General features: G+C 48.4%; 1 long non-coding RNA gene across 1 annotated transcript; it reads right to left on the bottom strand.

Moving 5' to 3' along the window:
• Positions 1–4,380: 4,380 nt before the first annotated feature.
• LOC146205113 (uncharacterized) lies at positions 4,381–11,187 on the bottom strand. Its single transcript, XR_014704128.1, has 3 exons — positions 11,046–11,187; positions 9,593–9,718; positions 4,381–5,080 (listed from the first exon to the last, which is right to left on the bottom strand). It is a non-coding gene; the product is annotated as an uncharacterized LOC146205113 (long non-coding RNA).
• Positions 11,188–11,303: the final 116 nt, after the last annotated feature.

Below are 11,303 nucleotides of genomic sequence, written 5' to 3'. Positions count from 1 at the left end.
GCTGCGCAAAAGGCGGCTTTCCACACGACGTGCTGGCCTTCAGCAGGCCATCTTTTCCAGCTTGGCTCTCTCTCGGGGGACAGTGCCCTGGATCAGCAGTCGCTCATTCAGCAGATTCAACAGTTTGTTCGTGAGGAAGTCGCACGCCAGCTTTCTTTGTCTACCTGCCCCCCAGCACCTGCGCCGCCGCTCAATCCCACCCTTCCGCGTGTTATACAAGAGCAGGTCGCTGAGGTTCTGCCTTCACCTCCTCAGCAGCCCCTGGTGGCGGCTCCTCTCACGTACGCTGATGTTTTGGTGCGACCACCACGCCCTGTCGCCCCTGTATACAGCCGGCCTCTCCTCCTATACGAGCCTCAGGAACATCAGCAACCTCAGCAGCCTACAATCCCCCCTTATCGTCCGGTTCTCCGCCGTCAATTACAGCCACAGCCTTCCAACCCCTGGCGCATACAAGACAACCGACCCATTTGCTACGCCTGTGGAGTCGCCGGCCATGTGGCTCGTTTGTGCCGCAATCGTGGCCCTCGTCCCTGCGACTATACACGTGAGCCGATGTACAATCTTACCCCGTCCCCCTCGCCCGTGTTCCCTGAGCCTCCTCCGCAGTCCTCTTCAAGTTACGATCGCCGATCCCACCGCTCATCTTCACCTGGCCGCCGTTCCCGTTCTCCGATGCTCCGCCGCCAATCAGCCGTTCACACGGCAAACTAACGGCCGCAGTTCCGGAGGCAAGAACTGCGCCATCAGGGACTAACACAAGACCCGTTTCACTACCAGCCAACATTATTACCGTATTCATTGAGGGAGTTCCTGTCGAAGCACTTGTAGACACTGGCGCAGCTGTATCAGTTCTTAATTACACCCTCTGTCGCAAACTCGAAAAGGTAATGACGCCTCTTCCTGCCGTTTCTCTTCGCACCGCCAGCGCTCAGGACATTCGACCATTAGCCGCCTGCACCGCCCGCCTTGTCATCGACGACGTTCAATACTCAATAAAATTCCTCGTCCTCGCCCGCTCATCACACGACGTCATCCTTGGTTGGGACTTCCTCTCCAATCATAACGCCATAATAGACTGCGCCCGTGTTCAACTTGAGTTATCACCCCTCAGTGACACTTCTTTCGACGCATCCGCTGCTGCTGCCGCTACCGTGCACGTCGCAGAGGACTACGACGTTCCGCCTTTCTCCTCAGTGCTTGTGCCTCCTTATTGTGCTGCTCTTTCCGACGCCACTGTTATACACCCTCGTTACGATGCGCTGACCAAATATCCGTGTTGCTGCCCCATGCTGTGCTAATAATTTTTCGCAGCTCAAGTGCTATTTTTGTTGGTAAACCGTGCCCCTGCCCAACTACTTTGCTCCATGGCCAGTCACTGGGTAGTGTTGCTTTGCTCGATTCCACTCCCACCTATCCCTTCGTCGATAACACTGCCGGCCTTCACATCAGCGCCATAACGCCTCTTCCTGTCGCCACTCCATCTTCCCTCGAAGTTTTCCACCGGTCCATCGACGCTGGCCTGACGCCCTTACAACGAGCCCAGCTTGTCGCCATCCTACAACGTTTCGCGGCTTCGTTCGACTCCCAGCAACCTTCGTTGGGGCGCACAACAGCCGTTACTCACCGCATTGATACCGGCACGCATGCCCCTTTGCGCCAGCGTCCATACCGTGTTTCAGCCGCCGAGCGCCGCATTATTGACGAACAGGTGACTGACATGCTCCAGCGCAACGTGATCCAACCGTCGCACAGCCCTTGGGCGTCTCCGGTCGTCCTGGTCAAGAAAAAAGACGGTTCCATCCGATTCTGTATAGACTACCACCGACTGAACAAGATTACGCGCAAGGACGTTTATCCTCTCCCTCGTATCGACGACGCCCTTGACTGCCTGCAGGGAGCTGAGTTCTTTTATTCAATAGACCTGCGTTCCGGCTATTGGCAGGTGCCGATGGCAGAGGCCGATCTCCCAAAAACCGCTTTCGTCACACCTGATGGGCTCTATGAGTTTAATGTCATGCCATTCGGACTATGCAATGCCCCTGCCACATTCGAACACATGATGGATAACCTACTCAGAGGGCTCAAATGACACACTTGCCTTTGTTACCTGGACGACGTAGCAATCTTTTCCCCAGATTTTCCATCTCACCTCTAGCGCCTTGAGACAGTTCTGCGATGCCTGACCGACGCTGGCCTCCAATTAAATTTAAAGAAGTGCCGTTTCGGAGCACGACAGCTAACAATTCTCGGGCATGTCGTCTCCAAGGATGGCGTTCTTCCCGATCCGGCAAAACTGCGCGCTGTGGCAGAATTTCCCAAGCCAACTAATGTGAAAGAACTCCGCAGCTTCGTCGGCCTCTGCTCGTACTTCCGCCGCTTCGTTCGCAATTTCGCCACAATCATCAACCCTATCACCAAGCTTCTGTCCAGCCACGATCTTTCAGCCTGGTCTTCACACTGTGATGATGCCTTCGCGACACTCCGCCACCTTCTGACGACTCCGCCAATCCTGCGTCATTTCGACCCTTCTTCTCCCACGGAAATCCACACTGATGCCAGCGGCGTCGGCCTCAGCGCAGTACTTGCTCAGCGGAAGTCTGGCTTTAATGAGTACGTTGTCGCTTACGCCAGTTGGACCCTAACAAAAGCTGAAGCAAACTATTCCGTCACCGAGAAAGAGTGTCTCGCTATCATCTGGGCAATAGCAAAATTTCGCCCCTACTTGTATGGCCGTTCTTTTGATGTCACCGATCATCACTCCCTCTGCTGGCTGTCTTCCTTGAAAGATCCTTGTGGTCGACTGGCCCGTTGGGCTCTGAAGCTCCAAGAATACGATATTAACGTCATCTATCGCTCTGGCCGTAAACATGCCGATGCTGATTCTCTCTCACGTTCTCCATTGCCGTCTGAAGCCACTCCTGCTATATCCGTTCTACATCCCACCGACATGCCCACCGATATGACTTCCGAGCAACGCAAAGACGCATGGATCGCTTCACTCCTGGACGTTTTATCTGGCCGCGCTTCACGACCTCCTTGCCGCGCTCTCCGTCGCCAGTCTCACCATTTCGCCATCAGAGACGAGCTCCTCTACCGTAGGAATTACCTTCCTGATGGTAGAAAGTGGCTGCTTGTAATTCCGACCCATCTGCGCTCTGTGATTTGCTCCCATTACCACGACAATCCCCAGTGTGCCCACGCAGGCTTATTGAAAACCTTCACTCGCCTGCGACAGCGGTACTACTGGCGTGGGATGTACCGTTATGTTCGTCGGTTCGTCCAGTCCTGCCAAGAGTGTCAGCGCCGAAAACACCCGCCTCTCCAGCCCGCCGCTCCTCTGCAGCCGGTGACCTGCCCAGCTCAGCCCTTCGAGAGCGTTGGAATCGACCTGTACGGCTCGCTTCCTAGCACATCAACAGGCAATCGCTGGATCATCGTTGCAATTGATCATCTCACAAGCTACGCCGAAACGGCGTCTTTGCCATCTACTACAGCCCAAGACATTTCCTCCTTCATCCTCCATCACATCATTCTTCGCCACGGGGCTCCCAAAGAATTGCTGAGTGACAGAGGTCCCGTCTTCCTTTCTGAAGTTGTCGAAGCTGTTCTTAAAGAATGCAAAATCGTTCATCGTGCCACCTCCGCGTACCATCCGCAAACAAATGGAATGGTTGAGCGTTTTAACCGCACCATGGGCGATATGCTGGCAATGTATGTCGCTTCCGACCACTCCAACTGGGACCGCGTTCTTCCATTCGTCACATTCGCGTATCGCTTATAACTCTGCCACTCAAGCAACCACAGGATTCTCGCCATACTTCCTTCTGTACGGTCGTGAACCCTCTTGTACCATGGACACCATTCTCCCTTACCGACTGGATTCTTCCGAATTCATGACTGCTTCACAAGCTGCAACAAATGCCGAAGAATGCCGCCAGCTTGCCCGGTCCTTCACTTCTCACGCCCAGCAACAGCAGAAAACCACACGAGATCAAACTGCACTTCTTCCTACTTACCGTACAGACTCTTTGGTCTGGCTATGGGTGCCTTCCTCCTGTCCCGGCCTTTCATCCAAACTTTTGAGCAAGTATCAGGGCCCCTACCGTATTGTCAAGCAAACATCCCCTGTCAACTACCTCATCGAACCCCTTACGCCATCCACAGACCACCGTCGCCGCAATCGTGAAATAGTACACAGTAACCGCCTGAAGCCTTACTACGACCCTGCCATCGTCACATCGCCCCCAGACGGTCGACCGACGGACGTCCGTTTTCGGACATCCGACGGAAGTCCGGTTGTGTTCGATATACGTACAGCGGACGTCCGTCGGACTATCGTTCGTGGATCCGGATCGCGTCCCACGGACGTCCGACGGGCAGCCGGAGGCGGACATTCGGACGTTTCCCGGAACATGCTTGCAGGGCCCGCTATTCGTATAAAAACTTGCCAATAACATTCGTGTAAAGCTCAGCAAGCATGTGCCATGGAAATTTTAGTCACATACTAGTGCTCAATGCCTTTGTCGTGAAAGTAAAGCAGACAATAGAATATGCAACAGGTTCAAGTTTCCTGTTGTCTGCTTTACTTTCACACACAAAGCACTGAACAGTAGTGTGCAATTAAAACTTCCATCAAAGAGGCACATATGCTAGCTGAGCTTTACACAAATGCACCATTCCTGAAAACATGCTAAGTGCATAGGCATACCAGCATGTGAGGTTGTAAAACTTTTTTTTTTGCCTTTATTGCAAAAACTGCATTCATAGTCTACACTAAAAAAATATCGATGTTAAGGAATGGCATGGTAAAATGCAGGCCAACTGGAGTATTAAGAATCTACTTGAATAATTTTTTTTAATTATCCTTGGCCGTGACAGCTCTTCCCTTGGGGAGGTGGTGGAGGAAAAGGTATTTATTGAAACCTAATATTTCGGAATTAGCGAGGAGATGATCGAGTTCTCTGTGGGCGGCCTCCGCAGGCCGGGATTCCAGGAGCAGTTACTATCCTGTGCATTTGCTCGATCAGCTGTTGCTGGTCTTTCAGGCCTAAGATGGCAAGAGCAGGTTGGGCTCCTCCTGCAATAGAAGGGAAAATGAAATTCACGTTATCTGTGCTGAACTTTGATTACACATCTCCAAGGGCAACTGCCAGTTTCTCTGAATTGCTTTTTCCAGATGGCACTGTACGCATGCATCTCCATTCAGAACTGTCACATACTATATAGAAAGGTCATATAACTGCAGCAAAACCCATGCAGAATAACAAAATACACAAACGTAGTTTGACCAGAACCTGGCATTCAGTATTTTAATGTTTTTATGTTGACTCTTTGAACATGCCACTCTGACCAAACATGGCATGTTATGCTTGCTGCTATGCGCCCTCAGCAATGCCCAAGTCATGGAGTGCACATGCAGAGAAACTAAGCATAAAGGATGCTGTATATGAACATAAAGCACAGCCAGAGCATTGCAGTATTACACAGGTATGCATTGGCGGCAGAAACCTGCATTTTGAGCGGTTTAACAGGCAGATTTAAAGTCATTGTTCCTGTTCTAAAAAGAAGTGATCAATAATAACATCATTTAAAATTGTTACCTTTTTGTTCTGTAAACTGCACATTTCGCTGGTTTCCATGTACCCTCTACTGAAGACATTCCCTGGGCGTGTCGGGGGTATATCGACATCAACATCTAGGCTACAAGCGTCTAGAAAGCGTCTCCTTAGAGCAGCTGCGACTAAGTAACTTATCTGATAACATGCAAGCTGCTGCAGCAGAATAAAGATAGACATTTGACATGTGGCTAAAGCCCAATGTGGAAGCATAGCCCGCCGCAGTGATTGCGCAGTGTTCATGCTTCTACAAGAGTTAAAAGTAAAGTTATTTGTTTACCCACAGCGCTATATGTGACATTACAATAGCAAGGCTTATAGTTACACAAAACACAAAAAGCTGACAACTACAAGCTCCTGATGTATTAACGGCAGCATGCAGCATGGATGTTAGTTACTGAAATATGGTTGCATAATTCTGGCAACCAGCTGTGCATGTATGTCATGGATTTCTCAACTACGCACAACAAATTACAAAAAAAATAATGGTATTTATAAATGCAGCCAGCTGTTCACAAGAAACACTGTAGTGGGCGCCAAAGAAACTGCCCCTGTAAAGGCACCTAATTGGCCCCTATGTAATATCGGGGACAAGTGTGTGGACTACACAAACTGCAATCAAAGCACATAACTTTCACATCGACCAGGAAACTCGGACCATACTTGTAGATGTGAAAGTTGAACGTTAGTTCTTTCATGTGTGCAAGAGAAATAAGGTCACAATTCGTTTACATCGCGATTCTAGTCCAAAATCTACAGACATACTGTCCAGACTTTCGCCCCCGCAGTATAAGCCACCACTTGGGTAAGAGATTAGTAAAAGAAGTGTATAAAAGACATTAGTGCTGTTGGACAGCCATAGCTATAAAAATGGTATTGACATTGGAGTACTACCTTAAGGCGGGGCCTAGGGCATTACAAAAGCAAGAGTTAGTGTCCGCTGGTCCTCATTTGAACGAACAAAAAGAGGAGGGGGGGTGGGGGGGGGGAAGAAATCTACCTCAATTACATGTTTTGAGTGACACCAAGCCGCAGTTAGTATTAAAGGTATCACACAGTTTTGTGGAAGATTTGGGAGCGCTTTGCAGCTTTCTTACAGGATTGGACAAAAGAGCTCACCATCTTCAGAAAGGCACGTTATATAGAAATGAAAATAGTGAATTTACTGCATCTGGCCACAACAACTTGCACACGGAGAGGAAGATGAACTGAAAATTTTATACATGAATGTACGTATTTACAACAGGTGAAACAATGACCATGATCTATGCCGAAGAGTAAAGAGATCAAAATCTAGCTCAGAACGAGTTCTCCAGGCCGCGGGGCCGTTTCATTAACTTCGGGACTCCGCCCACATTTCTTCTCCCCGATGACAACGAACTCACACATGACTGGCTAACAAACATTTTGGCATGTCTTTCCACTTTCATAAGTTCTTCACCCTCTCCCTGATACAAGCAATGCAAAAGGGACAACAAATTCGTTTCACAACAAACGGAATTTAGAGAATGGACCTCGAAATGATTGGCTCACTAGGTCACATGCCAAACTCTCTCCCCTAGGAAAAAAAAAAATTAGAACCCATCAAAACGGTGTCCCACGTGCACAACCATTGCCCAAAGCTTGCATCCTTGGCGGCTCCTTTTACAGGGCAATTATTGCAATTATTGGCGTCCGAGTCAGCACCATTGCGGACCACATCAGAAGAGTCAACCCACATCCTCCCGCTCCGCATCATACCGTCACTGTTACACACTTGCCCTTTTTCAACGCCGCTATCTCCCACCATTGTTGACATCCAGGGTTGGAATCCTCAACGAGACCCCACTCAGCGCGCCTGCACTGAATAATTGTCACTTTTATGGGCTCCCCAACAAGGAAGAGGGCCTTACACCCTTCAACCTGACAGTGTTTTTTCTTTGAACGATAAGCAGTTCTTCCAAAAGAGGTGCTCATTTCAAAGCTGTGCTGCCTCCGGGTGATGGGTCCAGTCAGCATACTAAGGACCCCTTAGTTGTATACTGTTCGTAAAGCTCCTTAAATAAAAATGAGCCCCCTACATGACACAGCAACGAGAACAAACTGCCTGTCCCCGCGTCTTCGAGTGCGACAGCAAAGTCCTCGGAAGAGGGGACTTCTTTCCCTCTCTGCCTACGTTTCCGTTAAGCACTGTAGCTGCTGTAGCTGCCTCTCTGTGCGCATCTCTCCGCCTCCTGTCCGAGGGCAAGTGGGAGACGGCCGCAGCTGGGCATTGAACAGGTGACCCAAAAACAGCAGACTAATAATGGTGCCTAGCATACCCACCGATCCCTTACAGAAATCATTAAAGAAATGAAAGCAACACATCAGATAACGCTACAATGTTTGTAAGTGCAAAGTCGACAACTCCAAGTCATATAAATATATGTACATCTCCGCACATTAACCAGACAGAAACAGTGCAGAGTAAACTAATAATTCAGAGTCTAGCAACACTATTAAAAGGGGATAAAGGCCACGGGGGGCTACGATTATTAGTACCGTTTTGCCTTTAAACTAGCAATAACATACTTGTTGCAAGCTTAAAATCAAAGATTCACACCTGTCCCACCCACAGCAATGGAACACACATCTGACTCAAGTCTGCAGAGAAAGAGCAAGCTAGACTATTGCAGACGCACCCTTGGTTATTTTTCTGGCATTTCTGAGGGTGAAGAAACTGACTTGTCAGTAGCATGTATATGAATAAGAATCCTATGACAGTAAATGCATCAGATTTTCTGGAGTGGCTTTTCTTTGCTGACCGCATATGAGGTGAGCTATAATTTATCCAACTTGGCCTAGGTTTATTCTATGAATAACAAAGCTATAGCAGGTACACAGTCGTCCACTCAGGCTGAACATGCGAGTGCGTGGCATGCACTTTTTGAGATGCCACTGCATCCATCGCAGCTGCACACCGTAGCGAAGAGGCAGACAGCGTGAAGTACCAGCCTCTAGTCCCTCTACCACTACAGGGGTCCCAAACTAGGGACCCCTAGTTTTTGTCAGGACAGGCCCCCTCAGGGTCAGCTAGTGAGTAACCTCCTGTATTTGTATCTGATGGCAATATTTTCCACCACCACCCACAATACGCAGCTGCGCATCATAGCAGATGTGAAGCAACAGCTCCTGGTCCTTCTATGCATAAGCCACTTTGCCTTGATGCATGCCTGCGCACCATAGTAAAGAGGCAGACGACATGACGCAGCACCTCATGGTACCTTTACACATGAGCCCCCCATTGTACTTCGATACGCACCATAGTAAATATACACACTACGCCACACAGCTGCTCCTGGTCCCTCTATGCATAAGCCATTTTGCCTCAATACGCAACTGCGTGCCTGAGCGAAGAGGCAGACGTGAAGCTGCAGCTCCTGGGCCCTCCATGCACAAGCCACTTAGCATCAATGCATGGCTGTGCACTGTAGTAAAGAAGCGAAGGACGTTAAGCAGCAGCTCCTGGTCCCTCTACACATCAGCCATTTTGCCTCGATGCGCATCTGCACACCGTAACAAACAGCCAGATGTGACAAAGAAGCTCCTGGTTTCTCTACACATAAACCACTTTGCCTCAATGCACGTCTGCACACCGGAGCAAAGAGGCAGATGACGTGAAGCTGGAGCGGCTGGTCCCTCTACGCACAAGCCACTTAGCCTTGATGCATGGCTGTGACGGATGCATTGCTATTTTGCAAACTGCATGCCACACATTCCCATTCAAGCTAAGAGTGGACGACTGTGTCCAATGACAAAAAGTAACATGGTGGACAATGTAAAAAGAATTTGCTGCATAAAGTTTGTTGAAACCAGTTCTACATCCTACATGTAAACAAGCTAAAACCTTAATGACGAAGGATGTCCTGTGTGTTTAAAATCATCACACTCAAACAACTTCAACACTGACAATCATGATTCAATATTAGTAATATAGATAATGATACAATACTCACTTTTAGCCATACCAAAGAAATCAGAATGCAAAGGGATGTTGCTGTTTTTCCCCCGTGGATGACAGTTTTCCATGTTCAAAGTGCTGCTTCCTGTTGGCCTACGAAATCGGCTACAGCAAATGGCATCTGAAAAATTTTTGGAAGCCTCATGCTAGTCTTCAACGAGAAAAGCATTGCCATACAGAAGCAGAACACAAATACTTTTACAACACACCAAAAGCACCAACTGCGGTGCTGTTTTTAGGATGACTAGGTAGAGGTTTTGCTGTAGCAAGCCAAATGTTAGCCTTCAATAAGGAAAGCATTCCCATACAGAAACAGAACACAAAAACTTTTACAACACATTAAAAGCATCAATTGCACAAATGCTTGTAAGATGACCAGGTACAGGTTTCTGCTATAGCCCACATCATGTGACCAGCGGTTATCAGAAGCCTTGTATGTGAGCATGATGCCTTAGATTCAATTTATGGCTATCACTGTATTAAAAAGCATGGGTTTAAAGCTACTTTAATATGATAATCTAAGAACATGGTAAGAACTTTCAGTGCGAGACATAAGCTCAGTATCATGCACTATAAGGTGCTGCATGGCTCTAGTGTAGCTTTGGCATTATCTCGCTGTCAATAATGCAGCGAAGTTCTGAGGAGCCTTTGAATATCTGTAAGGACAAAGCAACAACAATTTTGTTTTCATCTCACTTTTGCTGAACTCCTGTTTTTTTTTTTTTTCTTTTTTTTTTCTTTTTTTTTTGAGCCTGCGGGCAGGCACCAGAGCTCACAGCCCAACTGTATCGCGGCGGCGGTATGTTAAATTCGTGCCAGAACAGCGCAGAACAACGGGTCAAGAAAAAGACAAGTGCTGACTTTTTTTTTTTCTCTCATCTCCTTGTCCGGTTGTTCTGCGCGGTTCGGTCCCACATGCATAACCAACATGCGCAAGGTGCTGTCCTGGTTTGTCAAAGCTGAAGGAGAGTACTAACCCTTTAGTTATTTAGTAGCTACAGCCGTTCCTTATAGAAACTGTAGTTGCCGTAGAGCTCGAGAGAGAAAGATCAGCGGCTGTCCATTAAAAAACTCGCGACGTTTTCACAAGTGTAGGCATGTCGCACGATAGGCTCGAGGAGTGCAAAAGTTTTCTCGTATAGTTTTTACAACTCAGCACGTTGCGCATGGTTAACAAATTAACTCCTTTAAAGCTCGGGCAGGCACTCCTTTATCAGAGACACAGAAATTGCGCGGCTTACTGGCGCAGCGTCCAGTAATGCCGAAAAGATGGCCCTCAGACTTGAGGCTGCACTTTAGTTAGTCGGCGCGGAGCCATCCTGTCAGTCTCGCCTAAAACAATCGACCGTTCGGCTGCTGTACAGAGCTGTTTCCTTACCCAAAAGCTCACCACTATCGGTGCATCAAAAAGTTCCACTAAAGAAACAAAAGTTCGGTGAAATACTTACTTTGGAATCGGCGGGTGAACAAAGTGTGCCAGCCGCACCAAGCCACAGCAAAAACAATGCTAGCAGTGCATTACAGCCGTAGGTATTTGTAACTGCGCAGAAAATGCAGAACACGGAAACGTGAAGCCATCTTCCATGACTAAACTTCAACTTGTCAGGTGGATTGGATTGGCTCATTTCAGATTTTTTTGGGCGCCGTCTGCTGCGACCCGGTTGCAGCAACGAAATGCTTCCTGCAACCGGGTTACAGGAGCAAAA

The sequence above is a fragment of the Amblyomma maculatum genome, chromosome 1, assembly GCF_055883805.1.
Source record: "Amblyomma maculatum isolate TAMU_Amacu chromosome 1, ASM5588380v1, whole genome shotgun sequence".
Taxonomy (NCBI): domain Eukaryota; kingdom Metazoa; phylum Arthropoda; class Arachnida; order Ixodida; family Ixodidae; genus Amblyomma; species Amblyomma maculatum.
This window is presented reverse-complemented; position numbering and strand designations above follow the sequence as displayed.